Genomic DNA, 17322 nt, shown 5'->3' on the forward strand with positions numbered 1-17322 from the left:
ACTGTTATTTTTAAAACTTGGTACATTATTTAACTTCCTTATACTTTAACTTTCTTGTCTGCAAAATGGAAAAATATAATGTCTTCTGCCTGCCTCCCATAATTGTGAAGGTCAGATAAGATAATGTATATGAGAAGATTTTCTAATCTGTGATGTGTAATATAAACAAAAGGTACCATTTGCATCACCATCTCTCTTGTTACCAATCTTGTTTTTATGGCGATATGTAAAAGATCAAGGTAGTTTATTAACTTGATTTATATTTTCTCATGTCCAGGCATGATCATGTATTTGGGGATAAGTGCCGCGTTCAGCACCAGATAATCATTTTAGAAAAGTGGGTGAATTGTTTAGCCACTCACCAAGTGTGTAATAAATAATGAATGAAACTCTCTCAGATAATAATAATCATTCCTATTATCTGAGAGCTTACGATATGTCAGGCTTAGTGATTTATGAGCATCACTTTATTTCATGTTCAGAACAACCTTCTGAGGTTGACTGTATTATTATCACCTTCAATTTTCAGATGAAGGATTTGAAATCCAAAAAAATTATAGAACTTTCCTAAGTCACGAATTTACCACATCTAATGACAGAATTAATCAGCTTAATTTCTCTAATGCTCTGATCTGGGATTCATCATCATCTCCATCTTTGTACCACTCTTCCTGCTTGATAATCCCATTTTCCCCAGAAAAGCCCTCAAAGAGGCACTGAATTTCCCTGGGCTTTGGTTTCCTCATCTGTAAAATTGGATTGCTGATGGTTTCCATCAGTAAACAAATCATCTATACTCCATGTCCTCAGACCTCATATTGTTGGAGGAGATGGAAAATAAATAAATACATAGATATAGGCATACCTACATAAATATGCATTATATCTAGTTGTGAGAAGTATTATGAAGAGAAGTAAAGCAGAATAAGGGGCTAGAGAGTGATGGGGGAAGGGGTAGCTATATTTTAGACAGCTTAGCCAAGGAAGATATCTCTGAGCAGGTGACCTGAAGAAAGTGAAGAAGCAAAGCATACAGATATTTGGATGAAAGGTGGTACCATTGTCATGTGCATGCATAGCTACAGGTCTGTCTGGGTGAAGAACATTCCAGGCAGAAGGAACAGTAAGTGCAAAGTTCCTGAGGAAATAATGTGCTTGGTATATTGGAGGAACAGCAAGGAACCAGTGTGGCCAGAGTGGAGTAAGTAAGAGCGATAGTGGTAGCCAGTAAGATCAGTGTAGAAGGGATCCAGAACACAAATATAAATGGTCTCATAGGCCACTGGAAGCACTTTAATATTAGTCTGAGTGACATGAGAAGCCATTGAGCATTGAGCAGAAGAATGAATGTGATCTGACTTTCATTTTCATAGGATCCTTCCACTGTATTGAGAAAACACTGAAAAGGGGCAAGAATAGAGGCAAAGACACCAGATATTGGACCAGGCTTTGGGAATAATCCAATTATCCAGAAAGAGAATGGACTAGGATATAGCAGTGGAGGTGAGACGAAGTGATGTGATCCTTGATTTACAGGATTTCCAATATATAGGCAATAGCATGTAAAGGTGATAAAGTGTAGATGTAATAGGATGAAAAGTGAGGATGAGACCAAAAAATGAAGTTTCCAGGAGACTTTGGCCTGAGCTACTAGGAGGATGGTCCTTGGAACCGTGCTTGGCACACAGTAGGAGCTTAAAATTTTTTGTTTAATGAATGAATGGAGTTGCTATAGAAAAGTCTTTGTCAGGGATGGAGGTGGAGTTGGAGTTTTATTTTGGACATGTTGATCTTTGATGCCTCCAAGTAGAGGTCTTGAATTAGCAGTTATGTATACAAGTCTGCAGTGGGCTGGAGATATATGTTTGGCAGTCTTCAGTTTGTAGATGGTGTTTAAAGCCACTATGGAACCACCTAGAGAGTGAGTATAGGAAAAGAAGAGGTCCACTAACTGAGCCCTGGTACATTCCAAGGTTTAGTGGCCCAGGAGATAAGGCAGAACTAGCAATGGAGGTTGAGCAGAGTGATCAATGAGGTAGAAGGAGAATCCAGGGAGTGGTTTCCTAGGAGCCATGTGCAGAGAGTATTTCAGGAAGGGCAGAGTGGGCACTATGTCAGATGCTGCTAATGTTTGCCTAATGTGAGAATTGAGAACAGGCCACTTGATTTGGCAATGAACATAAGCTTTCACCTTCCCCCTTTTCTCTACCCTCTCTATACACACTAATTGTTACACACTGCCTTGCTCTCACACTGTTATAAACCCCAGGCACATTAACTTATATCTTATATTTCATATTTCCTACACAAAGGTAGTAAATGGTTTATGAAACCATGAGATTTGGGGAAACTTTCTATAAGATTGAGTTATATGTTTTTTAAAACCAATGATGGAAAATCCACAGATCATCTCTGAAATGAATTTTAATCATATTCAGTTTTACTTATGTAATAATAATAATATTCATTAGCAGTATACTGCTTTGAAGTTTGAGAAGCACTTTTACTAATATTATCTGTTCCAAACAAAACAATCTAACATGGTAAAACACCCAGCTTTGAAGCTTACACCATCAGACTATACCACCTGCTAACACCTCCTTAAAGGAGTCAACCACAGACCCACACTTCACTCCTCCTCATTCCTTAAAAATTTTAACACCTGCCTCCCTGTTGTTCTGCCGAGTCCTACTTCTGAGAGAGTGCTTGGTGATTTCAATATCCGTGTCTGTCCCTTGATCTTGATTACTAATTGTGGGAGCTTTTTCCATCTGTACTTGCTCAGGGTTTCCTCTCTGTACAGTTTGCACCAACTGTATGTCTAAGCTTGGGCTGTAAAGATCTGTATTTGTTGGAATTAAAAATAGTTTAGTTTACTTCATTATGCTTTGCAAAATTCCAGCTCTATTCTTCATGTTTCTTTGCTCCAAGTACTCTGTGGTCCTCAATATCAGATTCTAATTTCTAACCTACCATTGACACAGGAGTGTTAGGAGGGGGGCTGGGGTAGGATGAGGGATGGGTAAGAGGAGGAGATGTTAGCATCTCTCTTGGTTTTTGATGTGGAAAAAAATCCCAATTGAAATTTGCAACAGATGCCTATGTCCAACTTTTAACATCTCATTTGACTTTAATAATTCAGAGTATTCTATTTAAATATTTCCTATCTATCTTCAAAATACATTATCTTATTTGATCTTAAAAGGTGGTTTTGATCAGAACACTGGATCAGAGAGAAAATGTGACTTGCTTAAGGTCATGCATCTAAGTCAGAACCAAGTGTAGACTGCAGATCTTCTGACTCTGAATGCATTTTTTTTTATCGGCATTAAACAATGCATTGTTCAAAATGGCCAGTGGTTAAAATAGCTGCCTTGGCTTTCTGCCCAGGAGAGTGTTAAAATACAGTGGTGATTCAATAAAGTTTGTCACCAGTGTTGTCTGTTCTGATGGTGGTGGCAGTAGATGGAGAAATGTGCTGAATTGTTCTAATGCATGATTTTTTTGTTTGTTTTTAGATTGACAAACACGTTGCCTGTTTACAGCATAGAGACCACAATGGAGAGCTAGGTGGGTGATGATTCATGCTAAATCTTCCCCACAATATGCTGAACACTACAGCAGCAGCTAACGTGAAGTGGCTCATTATACACTGTCAAATCCAGTAACAGCAACTACTGGCTTTGCTAGCATGAACAACTTGTGGGAGGCCCAGCTACTGCAAACCATTACTGAATTTCAAAAAATAGGCTGTAATATAGTCGAAAAGACATATTCACTGAGTCATATTTGCAAATTTCTTGTATGTTTCTCTTTGCCAGTTTAGAGACAGCCTTCAGGTTCCCAGCTTGACACCAGAGATGACTCTCCTTGGGATTCACTTCTCTTGTGAGTGCCTCCTCCTTCCGTCATATTTTATGGGCTAAAGATTTTATCAAGGTAGTGGTGGCTTATGGACAGAGCTGGAAATGTGGTTCCCCCATGGAAATATTTCTGAAGCTCCCTTCTCACCCTACCCTCCATCAGCCAAACATGCCATACACACAAAAACATTTACCTTCTACTGTAGCACAGCATCCATGGATGGCATTTCTACCTATATAGAGAGAAGATCAGATGGCGAGGCAGCAGGCAAGAGCACTGACACCTTGCTCTATAACTTATGATTGTGTATCTTTTGGTCTTCATTAAATTGTAATCTCTTGGAAGGTAAGATCCTGGATTGATTTATTTATTTAGTCTAGTGCCTACGAGCCATACTAGTCCCTCCATAAAGATTTATCAACAAATTTAATGCGATCCCTTCTAAAAAGTCCGTAATTAAGCTAGGGACTTGGGTTTAATCTTCTTGCCTCCCCTGTCCCTAGCACTGTACCTGGCACACAGTAGGTGGAAACTACCTGTTTGTTTAGTGAAGGAACAAGAGTATGAATGAGCCCACCAATCAGATGATTCCCAGTGGCCAAATTAAAGCCCAAGCAAACCTTTTCTAACTCTCAGAGACAGAAAAGTGATGGCTTCCAATCATTCTTCTTCGGGCCACCAGGAATAATGCCCTAAAAGTGGTTGTTTATTTTAGAAGGCAAAGGCTAATCTAAAGCTGTTTTCTTTATTTTTATATTCAAATGTCTATAAAACAGAAAAACACCAGAGACCTATTCATTGTTCACAAATGATCTATGGGGTAATAATGTGCTTGCTTTCCCAGCTGTGCTGCACTTTGGTCCTATCCTGGGTTTAATTGTAAATATACTGTGACCCTGGTTTTGTTCACTGGGCATGGGAGGGAGCATATAAGTGGCATGAGGCCTCAGAAGAACTCCCTTTTAACGAATGTCATTTGGCTAATTTGGGGTTTGCCTGTGGGAAATAATGTATGAAGTCCTGTAAAAAACAACATGCATTTTATTTGCATGCAATTCACGTGAAGCTAATGATTTTCACAAAAAAATTACCTTTTTATTTTGCCATACCTATTTGTTGAATTCTAAATGCTATCGGTATGATAATAGTATTGTCCCTCACAGTCTCATGTTTCATCATAATTAAATAAACAGCTTGTGAATTGCAGTCCAAAAAATATCTGTGTTCCACTCTTAACTTAAGGGGTTTCCATAGAAACCATGGGCAGCAAGTTTAACTGACATTTATTGGACTTGAGGCTATATGCAGCATTGATATCTCTCTGTTTTTCTCTCTGTCACTCTATGTATATGCCTCCTTCTCTTTCTTTAACCCTCGCCATCCTCTCTCCCCCTCCTCCTCTCCTTCTCCTCTCTTTCCTCCTCCCCTTTCTCTTATTAGCAATGAGGAAGTAATTTGGACTCAGTTAGATTTAACAAATGCAATAATACTAAAATGAGCTCTGATACTTAAGTGTAATTGTGTTATTAGCTGGAAATGTTTTTCCTTAAAAACAAAAGAATTGAGAGTGAAGTTTACTCAAGTAGCACATGCTGATGGGTAGGAACACTGGCTGCCAGTTGAAAGTTTGCCGGCTACAGATCACAATCCACCTTCATGCCCCAGCTATGGCTTTCCCTGGATTCTGTCAACCCAGACTGATGTTTCTCCTCAGTCCCAATTTTTAGTCTTCTAAATGGAGCATAAAATCATTGTGCTGATCATATTCCAAGAGAAAGGAGGAGTTTATTTAGGAAGGAAAAAAAGCATACTATATAGTGTACCTACTGCATGCCAGATATTTTGCTAGGTACTTTCAGTTAGGTTGTCTTAGTGAATCCCACCAAATTCACTGCCAGGCAGTGTGCTGGAAAGAAAATGGATCTGGAGCTGGTGGTTGAAGTTCAGGCCCTACAGCAGACGGGCTGTAAAGCCTTGGGTATAGTGCTTAAATGCTCAGACTTGGTTTTTCAAAGACAAAATGAATAGGCGCACTTCTAAGAAATGGAGTTTTATTAAGATTAGATATGATAATGCAGCCAGAACCCTATACGTGTGATATTTTTCTCCATCTCTTTAGAAATCTGTTTAGAAACAGACCCGAGACCAGTTACTAATTGTATGATTTGGGGTAAGTGAAAAACTAACAGAGCATCTACTTCGGGCAGTTGTTATGAAGATTAAATAAAACTGTATATGTAAAGTATTCAGAGAGTGTCTGCCACATAGAAAGCTGTGTTTTTTGCTCTCTTTGTCCCCCTTCATCCCTTACTTTTCTGACTTGTTTTGTTTTTAGTATAGACTCAAAGTAAAAAATGATCAGTTTTATTAGATATAGTAAAAATGATCTAATACTTATAGTTTTAAATTACCTCACAATTCATAAGCTTTCTCAAGTTATCCTGATAGTAATGAGAAAGGAAAGACAGATAATATACACCCATTTCACAGGTTAGGAAAAATGAGATTCAGAATTGTTATTGACAAGATCTCCATAGAGAGAATGAAGAAGTGAAGTTTTTACCTAGTTCTCTAGGGTTCTTTTTATAACTAAAACTCTCAAAGTCTATTATTCTTAATTGGGGTCCTATGTTCATGAGTTTTAAAGCTTAAACCTAATAGATTTTAACTCATCTTTCTAATGAATAGTGAGAGGAAGAAACTTTTAGAAGGGAAGGAGGAAAGGAAGTAAGGAGAGGGTAGTTACAAAGTTTGTCTCTTGTAGAACTGTTCTCAGATCCTTCTCCCAGGATCTGAAGGGGCATGGGAAAATACAATTCTCAATCCCAGGGACAGATGGGGCATTGATTTTGCACAGCATTATGCTTTAGTGTTGCTAGTTAGAAAAAAGGGGTGGAGTGGGGAGAAAACACTCCAAGGAAGCCAGGTATTAGTCAGAGATGTTAGTGGGTAACTGGTGAATTCAGAAGAGAGTATACAGTTAGACAAGAGTGTGATGGGACATGATTGCTGGAGAGAGTGATTGTTACCCTCCCCCCACACAGACCCACATGCACACACATCTATACAGTCAGCCCTCTGTATCTGTGGGTTCTGCATCCACATATTGAGCCAACCGAGGATCAAAAGGCTTATGATGGTTGTGTCTGTACTGAGCGTGTACTGACTTTTTTCCTTGTCATTATTCCCTAAATGATACAGTATAACAACTGTTTACATAGCATTTACATTGTATTAGGTATTATAAGTAATCTAGAGATGATTTAAAGTATGCAGGAGGATGTGCGGAAGTTACATGCGAATACTATACCACTTTATATAAAGGACTTGAGCATCCATGGATTTCAGTATCCACGGGGATCCTGGAACCAATCCCCAATGGATATTAAGGGATGACTATACAAGATTAATCAGAATGAACAATTCTTTAATATATAATTATTGCATGGCTTCAAAGAGCCCATCCTAGGAGATAAGATGTTAGCTCTCCATTTTTATTTATTGTGTGCTTATGCTTGCGTTATTACTAGAATATTCATTCTGTGATGTCTTTGAAAGAATCCCTTTAAGCCCCTTTCTCCATTTTGTGAGTATTAATTTAGTTAACACTAAATAAAATAATCCCTGAGGCACTTAGCCAGACACACAACAATAGTAGTATGTCACGTGTGCTGAAAGCATATGAACAAGTAATGGTGCTACAGACAACCCCTCTATGTGGTGGATCTGCTTTCGTTCAGGATTCCTCACATATGTTATGTGACACATAGCACCATTGCCAAATTAGTGAAACTTAATCTCTTTCTTATTTCTTAGATGAAAGTGGATTATAAATAGAAATTTTAATATTTTTCTCCCATGCTCTAATGCATCATTTCAGTAGCTTTGGGGTTGAGGAGAGTGGGTAAGACAAGAAATTTCTCTCGATGCTCTAGAGAAGGGTCCACAAACTTCTGTAGAGGGCCAGAGAGTAACTATTTTGTGCTTTGCAAGCCATATGGTCTATCACCACTACACAACTTTGCACTTTAATGTGAAAGCAGCCATAGAAAATATATACATGAATGAGTGTGGAAGTATTCCAATAAAACTTTATTGACAAAAACAAGTAGTGGGCTGGATTTTGCCTGGGGGCAGTAGTTTGCCAACTACTGATCTTAGAGTTTTGCCTGCATCTCCGTTCACCTTCCATTTCTGTTCACATGGCAGTTATAGCTTAAAAGATGGGATTGGGGAGTGCGGGAGTGATGCCCATAACATATTTACCCTCATTTTGTCACACTTATCTTTCATTAAACTTTATCTTTCCAGTATTCCTTTGGCCTAGGAAGAGCAGGTTTTCTGTTTTCACTTTACAGAAGGTACAGAAAGTTTAAGTGGCTTGCGTTAGTGTCATCCAGCATTTATGATAACCATATTAGAATTTGTCAGCTTTGTGTTTTTTTCAATTGGATTGTTCTTTTTAAAATGCATCCTTTAGAGAATAAAGAAAGCTGGTGGGAGAAGTAATCAAGAAGTAATTTTCGTTATCCAAACAAAGGAAAAATTAGTTAACTAATGTCATAAATACGAGAATGCAGTCTTCCCTACTTTCTTATCCCATTAAGGTATCCCATTAAGATATCATAGGGGACCCAGTTTCTTATTGCTTTTCATGTATATTCTTGATTTTTTTCCATGGTATATTTTTGGAAATGATGCATTGTAGGCAAATGAATACAGGATAATACAGGGAGTTCTTGCTTTGCACGGTACTGTGTTAACTGAAGCTTGTTCATATTGGAACTGAGTCCTCATTTTGAAGGCTCCATGGTAACTGAGAGCAAATCTGTTATAAAAGAACTGTGTGAAAAAGAGAACTTGGTTACGATATGCATGTCCTATGTTTAACGCGACATGGAGCAAAATGAGGACTGCCTTAAGTCAATAAATAACTAAGAATTCAATTTTCAAATGTCTGCATTTGCCATGTAATTCCCCCTTTTGTGGTCATTAGGGGGAAACAAAGAAATCACTGATTACAGTCATTTCCATTATCTGACATGTCATCACCAAGGTTTCCTCATTATGCAATGTTAACAGTGTTGAGGTTACTTGAAACCAGCTCCAGTTCCAATTAGGAGGCCATCCCAGCTATCTGCATTCTGATTAAATGACGTTGCCTGGAAATCACAGAAAGAGTCTACTCTGTTTCCTCCCCTTGCTCAGATCTCATAAACACAGACTCGATTAAGGAGCGTTTCCTGATAAGGGTTTTGTGGGTCATTTTGGTGAATTTATTAAACTCTTAAGTCATGCTGAAAAGTGGAAGGCAGTGGCTCCGAGATCTCCAATGGGAGCCTGGACTAGGTATACGGGACTTACTCTGATGTTTTAGGGAGTCTGAAATGTAGAGAAGTCAGAGCAGCCAATGGTGGGTAAGGAATCAAGGGAGCTGGTGAAGGATAACAGGAGTCTCACAGAGTAAGGATTGCAGAGCAGAGAGATGCACATCATGATGTCATGTCAGCCTATATTTTAGGCAAAAACCAGAGCCTCGTCCAGGCCCTTGTTGTTTCATATCTTGATTATTGAAATAATTTATTAGTTGACCTTCAGGTTTTATAGTGCGCTCTTCTCTACCCATTCTCCATATTATTGCAAATCTGCTTTTCCTTAAATACTCTTCTCATTGTCCTATTTCCTTCCAACAAAAGGAAAATCAAGTCCCTACAACCCATCCCATGACTTAATATAGAATCTAAATTCTTTTATCTATGTTTCACAATCTGGCGTTATTTTACTTATCCTGCCTTCTATCCCACTGGTTTTGAGTACATAGTCTTAAAAGAAGTCAGCTTGTGCCTCTCTGCCTTATATTCATGTTCACTTGCACATGTGTCCCACCTGCCAAATGCCTGTTTTCCATCAAACTCTTTCCTTTCTTTCTCTCTCTTCTCTCTGTTAGTGTGTCCTCCTAAAACATGCTGTGCTTTCTTCTCTAGCACTTTCTGCTATCTTATAGTTGCCTGTTTACTCGCTTATGAATCCCATACACTGTGAGATTCTCGACGGGAGACCCTTGGCCCCAAATGCAAGAACTGAACAATGTGCTTGATGCTTAGTAGGCAGCCAGCAAATATCACTGAAGGAATAAATGCCTATGTTTTTCTCTCTCTTGGAATGTAGACCTTTTGCTTATCCAAACGTACATATCCTACTAAATCTCATGTCCGCATTGCCTGCACTGACTGTTCAAACCTTGCTGGTTCCCTCTAAACACCAGACTACTTAACAATTGTCCACACAGTCATCTACACCCTCACTCAGTGTAGCAGTTTGGCATCAGCTCACAACTCTGTTGTTGAAGTTGGGCTTGTCTCAGAGCAGTGTTTCAAACGATGGTTGATGGGAGTTATTGAGTAGCAGTTCCTCACAAGTAAAGTTCACACATTGTTGGTGAACATACTTAGAATCATATATATTATTAGAGCTGAAATGACTTTAGAGATTCTCTTTCCCAACACCCTACTGTAATATGAATCCCAGACATATTTAGTGCTTGCCTGGGGATATCTATGTGTGTGTGTGTGTGTGTGTGTGTGTGTGTGTGTTTACTGTCTAGGAAATTAGGGCTTTGCACTGTTTAATAATAAATAGGGACGAGAGTACTTGGTAAAAACTTGGAAGGTGATTTTAAAATCTGAATGGCCCTATATATGTGGTATTTATTCTCTGCAGATTCCTTGCATGGCAATTTAAGTTGTAGTACTCATTACAAAAACCCATATGCCTTTTGGGTGCTACTGTTGGTTTGTTTGTTTTCATCTTCTAAAGACAATGATGACCTTGGCACAGGGCATTTCCTAAGAATTAATGAGCAGCTGGGGGTTAATGGCTATCAACTCCTCCCAGCTAGTCATCAATCCAAAGGAAGCTTGGGAAGCAAGGTCATTAACTGCATTACCGACTTCCTGAAATCAAATCCTTCTCTACCTGCCTTACCAAGGACTTATGTTTAAGATGGGCTTGTTAGATTTTCAAAAGCTTCTTTAGTTATTTGACCTGTTATTAACCTGTACAAAAAAAATATATTAATATTAAATTAATATGTAGAAAAAGACTGAAGAATAACCATTAGCCTCTGGGAACTGACAGGTGAATGTCATAAGGAGGAAAATAATTCTCCGTATTTGATTAAACATAATTTGAGATGTTTGGCCTCTTTTATTTGCTTTCCTTTTATTCCTTTTTTCAAACTGAAAGTCTAGAAAGAATCATCCTGTTGTGCATCCTGAGAGGCTAAAACACGTGTCCAGTTTCTGCAATTTAACCTCATCTCACATTAGACTTTTTTTTTGCTGTGGGAGGAATCTTATTGGAGTTTTGGTAGTATTTGTTTTAATGGAATATTATTTTTTCTCATTTGTTCCTGTCACACAGCTGATTTTCACTAATATTAATAAGCATGATATTTTCTCCTTTGACACCAGTCATGATTAATCAATATATTCTGAGATAGATAAATGTGAACGTTTCAATTACAGTATTTCGGTGCATTTTCCTTTTAGGAATAAACTATGACAAAATGAAGAGACGTTCTGGAGCAGAGAAGTACCCATTGCTTTTCTATTAAAGCAGCTCAGTACCCCATCTCACCATGAAGCATCCTGATTCTTACATTGACACAAATTCCTTAAAGAAATGACGTGCGGTGACAAATTGTCATCTGAGTACCAGCGTTTAAGGTGTGTGGCAAGAAAGATTGTCACCAGGGCAGATTTCATTCCAGGGCCTTTCCCAGTGGACGTTTGTCTTAAAGAATCTGCTCAAGACCTGGGTCTAGTCCTTAGTTTTTTACTCTCAGAAATTTGATTTTCATATCTCACCATGAGAAAGTAGTAGTCACACTTACTAAACACATAAGAAATGGATATATAGAGCAGAATGCTAATTTGCTAAATTATAGTTAGAACTGTAACAGATTCTTCAAGAACTTCAGTCTGTCAAATCTTGTCATGTAGAACTTAAACCTTTTTGGAATCATGAGTCTCTTTGAGAATGTGGTGATAAAACCAATAAATAATCTTCCTATAAAAACACACAATCACATTTATACAAAAATTTGCATATAATTCCAAGAGATTCACAATTGTTTGAAATCCATTCATGAACTTCTTAGAGACCCATGGATTGACCTATGCATTTTCAGGGAAAAGCAAATTATAATTAAATAAGGTGGTTGATGAGAAATCAAACTAAGAAAACTTAATTGTGTGATTCAAACTGCTTTAGCATCAAATTATAATAGTCTGATGTATCAATCATTCTCCATAATTGGACTTCAGCTGTCACAAAAATAGACAAATAACAAAAACGAACGTTCATACCGTATTGACTATGTACCAGGCAATGATCTAAAGCTTTCTGTCTTTTTTTTAATTGAGGTAACATTGGTTTATAATGTTATATAGATTTCAGGTGCACATCATTCCAATTCGACTTCTGTATACATTACATCATGTTCACCATCAAAAGTCCAGTTTCCATCTGTCACTGTACAAATGACCTCCTTTACCCATTTTGCCCTCCCCCCACTCGCCTTCTCTCTGGTAACCACTAGTCTGTTCTCTATATCTGTTTGTTGATTTTTTTTATCTTCCACACATGAGTGAAATCATACGGTATTTGTCTTTCTCCCTCTGATTTATTTCACCGTCAAGGTCCATTCATGTCACAAATAGCAAGATTTCATCTTTTTTTATGTGGCTGAGTAGTATTCCACCATGTGTATATATGTATACACCTATATATATGTGTGTATATATGTATACACCTATACATATGTGTATACATATATACACACATACACACCTATATACACATACACATATATACACATATATATCTTCTTTCTCCATTCATCTGTTGATGGGCACTTAGGTTGTTTCCATGTCTTGGCTATCGTAAATGATGCTGCAATAAACATAGAGGTGTTAGAAAGATAAGCAGTAACAAGTTTGGAGAGGATGTGGAGAAAAGGAAACCCTCATGCACTGCTGGTGGGAATGTAAACTGGTGCAGCCACTATGGAAAACAGTATGGAGATTCCTCAAGAAATTAAGACTAGAATTACCAAATGATCCAGCTATTCCACTTCTGAGTATTTATCCAAAGGAAACGAAAACACTGATTTGTAAAAATAAATTCTTCTTTATGTATTAACTCATGTATCCTCACTAAGAGAGTATGTAAATCAGAGTATCCAACCTCTAGGCAGTTTCACAGATGGACACTACATGCATTTGTATCTCTGATTTTTAAGAAGTCTTTCTATTTCATTAGTGTCCTCTTAGTTATATAAGTAGTTGGTAATCTGCAACAACCAACATTTTTTTTGAACCTTTCTCTCTTTCTTTCTTTCTTCCTTCCTTTCCCTCCATCCCTCCCTCCCTCCTTCCCTCTGTCTCTCTCTTTCTTTCTCTCTCTCTTTCTCTCTCTCTCTTTCTCTCTTTCTTTCCTTTCTCTCTTCCTCTCTTACTCTCTTTCTTTCTTTCTGCTTTCATTTAATACACATATATTTAGCACGTACAATGTACCAGGTACGCTGGATGTGGTATTTAGGATACAGCTTCTTGCTGGTAAGGATAAATTTTTACCCTAATCTATTGCTTTCAATCACTCATTTACATGCTAATTTTGGGTAATCTTCTTCTTCACAATGTTAATTTACTTGTCAGTTTTTGTTTGTGGGGGAGAAGACAAGGAGTAATTATTGAGACCCCTCTTTACCATTTATACTAGGTTGTGTACCATTTTAATTTTTTTGGTTCACATATGGATCTTATCAATGGACCTTGATATATTAATTGTTATTATAAAATTAGTTTATCATCCTGGTTCCTGGCTAAGAATTGAAATGTAGGCTACAGTCCGTAATGCAATTCAGCAAATATTTACTCGCTGCCTAGACATCATGCAGTTCCTGTCCTTATGAAGCTTATGATTAAACAGGTTGCATGCGTTCCCAAACATTTAGACTCAAACACAGATTTGATAAGTGCTGTCGTCTTGGTGTTACAGACACTTAGGGGAAGGATGGATTAATACTGGCCAGTAAGACTAAGGAAGGTTTAGTAGAAATGGTCGTTGTAAAATTGGCTCTAAGTCAGGTACAATTTTGGAAGAAAAATCAGAGTAGGACATTGCAAGCCATGGGAAAAATAGGGGCAAGTCTCTGAGAAGGAAAAATAAGGGGTATATCTTTAGAATCAGAAACAGACTCTAGCTTAGGCTGTATTATAGAGAGCAGTGGGACATGGGATTGTGAAAGGAATATGGCACAGCATCATGGAGTGTCTTACATGTCACATTGAGGCAATAGTTTTCAAGAGGGCAAATTTGTCCTCTAGGGGACATTTGGCAATGTCTGGAGACATTGTAGATTGTCACAACTGGGGGTGCTACTGGCATCTAGTGGGTAGAGGCAGTAAGGGATTTAGGCTTTATTCTATAAGCACTGGGGAATTATTGGTGGGTTATATTTTATTGAACTGTGATTGTCTAGGTCACTGGGTGCTGTTACACTAAATCTGCAGTGTTACTTTGAAGATCTCCCCCAGGAAAAGCATAGAAAGAAGAGACCAATTTTGGAGATAAGGAGTAGCATGTAGTAATCATTTGGTGGCCCCTAGACCTGAGAAAAAAGAAAGAATAAAAAAGAAGGGGAAAAAAGTGAAGTTTTCGTGCCTTGGTAGGGCTCTAGACTTAAAAATATTAGTGCAAAGGAGAATACAGGCATTGTTACAAACAAGCACATTTCTGATCATTGGAACTGTCTGATTTCATTTCCCAAAAAATGAAATATCAAGCAGTATATAGAGCCTGAGATTTTAAGCTTTTTTCTTGGTTATGCATTTCACGAAACCAACACAGCAAGCAGCTATCATAAAAGTACAAACATATTTCTGAACACCTCAAATCCTGCCCTTTAATTTGAGAAACAAGTTAGTCATCTATATTTCATTTCTTCATAAATAATCTGCCTCAAAAAGTGAATATGATCAAAAGAATTCATGAACAGCCAGAAACTTCATACCAGGTATCTCTCCTGCATCATGTGAGGCTAAACAAGCAGGAAAAAACAAATTAATTTTATTTGTAGCCTTGCCAAGTTGTTGGCTATATTTCTGGATCTGCTTTTTTAACATGAAGTCGATTTGACTTTTTGTTGCTAAGACACAGTTGGAGATGCCATCACCTACCCCAATCCCTTGCATATCTCATTGGCTTGTTCCTTTGGATTGTGACAGAAGAATTAGGAGAACTTTTCCGCTCATGGATTTTCTAATGAATGGTTCAAATGAGTTCCAGGAGCAGGAATGTGATGATCAAGAGGCTCTTCCATTATAAAGGGGATTTGAAGATGGTTTGACTTTCTGCCTATAAGAATTCTTGTTTTCTGCTCTAAACGGTCTGATCAGTGGAGTGACTGAAAGCTGAGGCAAACCTCCCTAGTTTTGAAGTGCATGTAGGTGCCGTGTGAAAAAGCAAATCATGAAAATAATTTATGTGTCATCTATGTTGGAATTTTCAAAGCAATCTTGTTATTTTAGGCACATACAGCAGAGGGCATTGTTTGGCCAAACTTAAAACGGTATCTGCTGTTGACAGTAATAGATAAAGAGAAAGAAATAGGGAAGACTTCCTTGCAAAAAACACAACAACAAAGAGAGCAAGGAGAAATGAAATGACCTTTATATCACTTTGTTCTCCTCAGCTTTTCTTTGTAGGAAGGACTTCTATGAATATAACTGAAAACTGGACAACATTGTTCCAGAAATTGATGAAATTCCTACTATATGAGTGGACTCTGCTAGATGCTAGGGATCAAACAGTGAATATGACATCATCTAGGTCCTCAATGAGTTTATAACCTTAAGTATCTACAGGCTGCTTCTTTCTCCTTGAACACCCTTCATTCATTCATTCATGCATTTCACAAATGTTTGATGAGTATTTTTCTAGGTGAATACCACTGAATAGGACAGACAAGTCTCTGCTCCATGGAACTTAACATTCCACTCAGAGGAGACAGGTAGTAAGAAAATAAACATCTAAGAATGCGAGGAAAATATCAAATAATGATAACTATTATGATGAAAATTAAATATGGTGATGTGACAGATGGGGCTACGTTAGGCTGAGCGATCAAGAAAGAACTTTCTGAGACGGTAACATGTAAAGGGAGTCCTGAATGACAAGGAAAGTCAACCACGCAGAAATCAAGGACATATGTTACAGGCAGAGGGAAGCTTAGTGCAAAGGTCCTGAGGGGGAAAAGCTTGGAGTGTCTGAAGAACAATGGAAGTCCAATGTGGTTGAAGAGAGAAGGGGGATGAAGAAAAGTTGAAAGACAGGAGAGGTCAGCAGGTGTGAGAACATCTATCTTGAGCTAGATGCCAAAACAGTTTGCATTTTGCTCTAAAAGTGTATGGAGCCCATAGGAGCATTTCAACTGAAGAGTGACATGAACATATTTATAGGAAAATATTGCATACTTTTAAACTTTACTCTAAATGTGTATGAAGAATTAATTGTAGTACGGCAATTGCAAAAGTAGAGAAACTAGTAAGAGGGTATTTCAGTGGTCCAAGTTAGAAATGAAGATGATTTGGTCTAGAAAGGGACAATGAGGAAAAATAGATAGATCCAGTTATATTTCCGTAGTAAAGTTAGATGATTAGTGTTGTGCTGGATGTAAACAAAGAAAAAGAAAAGTCAAGGAAGAATCTTACATTTTTGCAGTGAGCAACTGGGTATGTTGTAGTGGCATTTATAGAGGTGCAGGGGCAGGTTTGGGGATTTTCGTTAACGATATGCTATGCCATTTAATTCACGCAATCCTGTCAATGTCTATTAATGTTGTCATCTCTCCCACTTAGGAGAGCATCACTCAGAGAAGGCCAATTTACCAAAGATCTGCCAGTAATACTTAGCCAATTCTCCAACCCACCTTATTTTGCTCTAATTCTGGTTTTTGTTTCACTAGGTTTTGCTAATTTAGATTGAGGAGTCTTTCTATGCTTCACCATTGTTCCAAGTTGGAAAGCACAGTATGTCATCAGGGAACCAAAACTGAATGTGTGTGTAATAGTCCTTTGTGTGCAATTTTACAGTATGGGCATGAGCAGCAGTAGAGATCAGAGATGTCTCTTTCCTTACTTGTGAATCAGAGTTTCCAAAGTGATTTTTCTCTCTTGCTCCCTCCACCATCACCCTGCCTCAATGCAAGTTTATATCTCCCTAAAGACCTACATAAAACCCCAAACCCTCTTCTTAAAACTTTCTCTGGGGCCAACCCAGTGGCACAAGTGGTTAGGTGCGCGGGCTCTGCTTCGGCAGCTCTGGGTTCGCGGGTTCGGATCCCAGGCACGCACTGACGCACCACTTGTCAAGCTATGCTGCGGCAGCATCCCA

General features: G+C 38.2%; 1 protein-coding gene across 5 annotated transcripts in view; it reads left to right on the forward strand.

Moving 5' to 3' along the window:
- Positions 1-17322, forward strand: part of LRRC4C (leucine rich repeat containing 4C) — a 171563-nt gene that overhangs the window by 143409 nt on the left and 10832 nt on the right. For 2 of the 5 annotated variants that reach the window (XM_087423120.1, XM_087423119.1), the window contains 2 exons: positions 3519-3570; positions 3822-3888. The exons of 1 other annotated variant lie outside the window; for it this stretch is intronic. The gene's annotated coding sequence lies outside the window, so the exon portion shown is untranslated. Of the gene's footprint in view, positions 1-3518; positions 3571-3821; positions 3889-11414; positions 11580-17322 lie in introns of those variants that run through there. 2 more of the 5 variants (XR_015549754.1, XM_087423121.1) reach the window with 2 other exon arrangements.

This window comes from Ceratotherium simum, chromosome 34 (genome assembly GCF_057802395.1).
Source record: "Ceratotherium simum simum isolate JZ-2026a chromosome 34, ASM5780239v1, whole genome shotgun sequence".
NCBI lineage: Eukaryota > Metazoa > Chordata > Mammalia > Perissodactyla > Rhinocerotidae > Ceratotherium > Ceratotherium simum.